We start from the raw sequence: 2,788 nt of genomic DNA on the forward strand, positions 1-2,788 counted from the left end.
GGCTTTGGGGGTCATCAGTGTTTCTTCCGAGTAAAGGCAAGCAGTGCAATGTGCTTTTTCCAGCATCCTGCTGTTCAGGACTAGTTCTGGTAAATGCGATTTTGTTTGGTCTATGCATAAGTATGCCTCACATTTAAATTCATATTTGATTCAACAGACCCTATTTGTGCCACTCCCAATTCCCAGAAGACTGTGGAAGCGCCCAAGAGAGTCTGGTAAATAGGACTCTAGGAACTGGTGGTGTTCATTTCCCAGGAAATGTTGATGAAAAAGAGCATGAGTAATGTCCTCAGGGAGACGATGAGGAGATTAGAAGAAAATAAAGTTGCTCTGCTGTTGAGCAGTGACTCGTGGCAAAGTCATACTCTGAAGTCTGAAGTAACAAATCTCACTGTGTGACATATCGCTCATTGCTAAAAAAAACACAGCTTAATCAATTATGAAGTCATGCTTAGGAAAAGAAATTACCCTTGCCTTTCCTCCATCTAATGCATTCATGTATTGTAGCCATTTATTGTATGTGCTCAGTTACATTGGCAGCAGACCACACAGAGTAACACAGGTCTCCTGTTCCCCATTCACATCCTCCTGTGCTGGGACATTCCCTGACTAATTATATAATCCATACAGCATATTCTGAGTCTCACATGAACATGTTTGGTAACATCCGCATGGAGATGTCATGAGCTGATTCCCCCCAAAAACCCTTGATGCAAAGGAGCAGCAATTTCACTCTGTTCACTGTGGACATTCTTCTTCATTTTGTTTGTTCTTGCTCTGGTGGGACTGACTATGGTCAAATAAAATTGGGTTCAACTACGTATGTAGATTGAATGGAATAAGAAGGTAAAAAGATTAATCATAGGAAGAAGAAAGAAGAATAGAAAAAGAATGTGAGAAATGGTTGCTTTTATATCACTGAATATCTAACAAAACCAAGATGTCAGGTGACCTTGGGTTCTGTGAACTAAATTGGTTTTTACAAACTACTTTTTTTTCTTATGACTAGTAAACTTAATGTATTGAGAAACAATTGTTGCATCAATGAATCAAAAATAGTCATAAGTTAAAAACAACAATAACAACTAAATCACAAGTTGACCTATAAGCTTGTATCTATTGCAAAAAGCAGTTGTCCACACAAGTGATGCAATGTACATCTAAACTAGGAGGACACACACAGAGTGCAGAGCTCTCCCAAGGCCAGTGTGCAACAAAATACACCAGACTTCAGAGAAAATAATTCAGATTCATAGAAAATGGTCTGGATCTGCTCCAAAATGTATTGGGATCCTCCCTAGCCCATGCAACATCCTTCCACCAAGTTCAATACAAATGTGTATTCTCTGTACTTGTAGTAGTTGTGTAATCCTGCTGAGAAATTGGTGATACACAGGTGATATAATAACCTTGAGTTAATATAATATCAGGTGAGCCATACTGACAGCTGATTGTTTAAAAACAAAACATGTTTTTTTGTGTCTGAAAATTGCCTGATAGCAGAAGGATCAGCTTTATGGTGTGTTGTTTTTTCGAAGTAAACAGACAACAGGCCGCCCCTCAACCTATAGAATCTATAATGTGCATCCAGCTGCTTTTTTTTCAGTTAATACATCAAACAGTGGGATGGTCCAAATCCAGTTGCATAAAGCTAATACACCAAGACACAATAATGAATCTAAAACAGGATATTCATTTCAATCTCATCTGTTTTTTTGTTGCAGACTGCATCACTGCAAAATGCAAAGATGTGTGAGGTTGGGTGAGGCACTGCAGATTGAACAATTTCCTTTTACAGAAGGCCTGTGGAGGGGTTGTGAGGAAACCTTCAAACCACCATGTGCACCCTATGCTGCTCTCAAATATCCTGCAGGTTTATGTGCTAAATCATTTCCATAATGGGATTTTAAAGCCTAAATTTACTCCATATTTTTTCTTCATAAATCTGTTGATAGTGTAAATGCTTCTCTATCAGATGGGATGAAACAGAAGTACTATGTATAGAAAATAACTAGTTTCTATCTTATAATGCGAGCCAGCACAATGAAAGAGATATAGGCTGTATAAGCTTTAGGATAATCCCAACTGTGCTTCTGCAGGAATAATAAGAGAAATAGAAATAACAAAAGTCAGACCACAACATGCTCTCATGTGCACTAGAAAACAGTTTGACTGTACCAATTACTAATATGAAATAGATAAAGTTAAATGTCATACTTGTAGCTGACCCGTTGACTTAGACAAAGACTTGTCTTCACATTACCATACAACATAATGTGAGGTTCTCACCACCTTCAGAAGAACAAAGATGAAAAAGAATTCATTAATTAGAATGTGCATAAATTGCCAGTCGCTGTATATTAAAATTAATGTATGTTAAAAATGCCATTATTAATTTAAACTGTTCAAATCACTTCTTGATTTGCAGTTATCCTTTAACTCTGTGATGCTCTGTGTTCAACAGGATACTAATAGAATATTGATGACTTTGACCTATTTAGGAGGATGTTAAAACAAATAAAGAGCACTTTTATGTTTGTTCTGCTCCCTTGCTGTGCCAGGCCCCAGACTGGTAATGTCACTTTAACATCTTTACAAAACCAGAACTGCCTTTGCTTCCAAGAATAATCAGCAGCTCCACTAGTAAAGAGGTCTTTGTCCCTTAATTTTTCCCCTGTAAATGGCCATTTAGAGAAGGATCGTACCACTTTCATTTGTTCTGATCTGCACCGCACAGCAACATGAAAAGGTAATTAAAAAGAAGTGCTGCAGAGGTCAAATGAACCAC

Source organism: Trachurus japonicus, chromosome 1, assembly GCF_045865225.1.
Source record: "Trachurus japonicus isolate A0001 chromosome 1, Traja_1.0".
In the NCBI taxonomy this organism is placed as follows: Eukaryota; Metazoa; Chordata; class Actinopteri; order Carangiformes; family Carangidae; genus Trachurus; species Trachurus japonicus.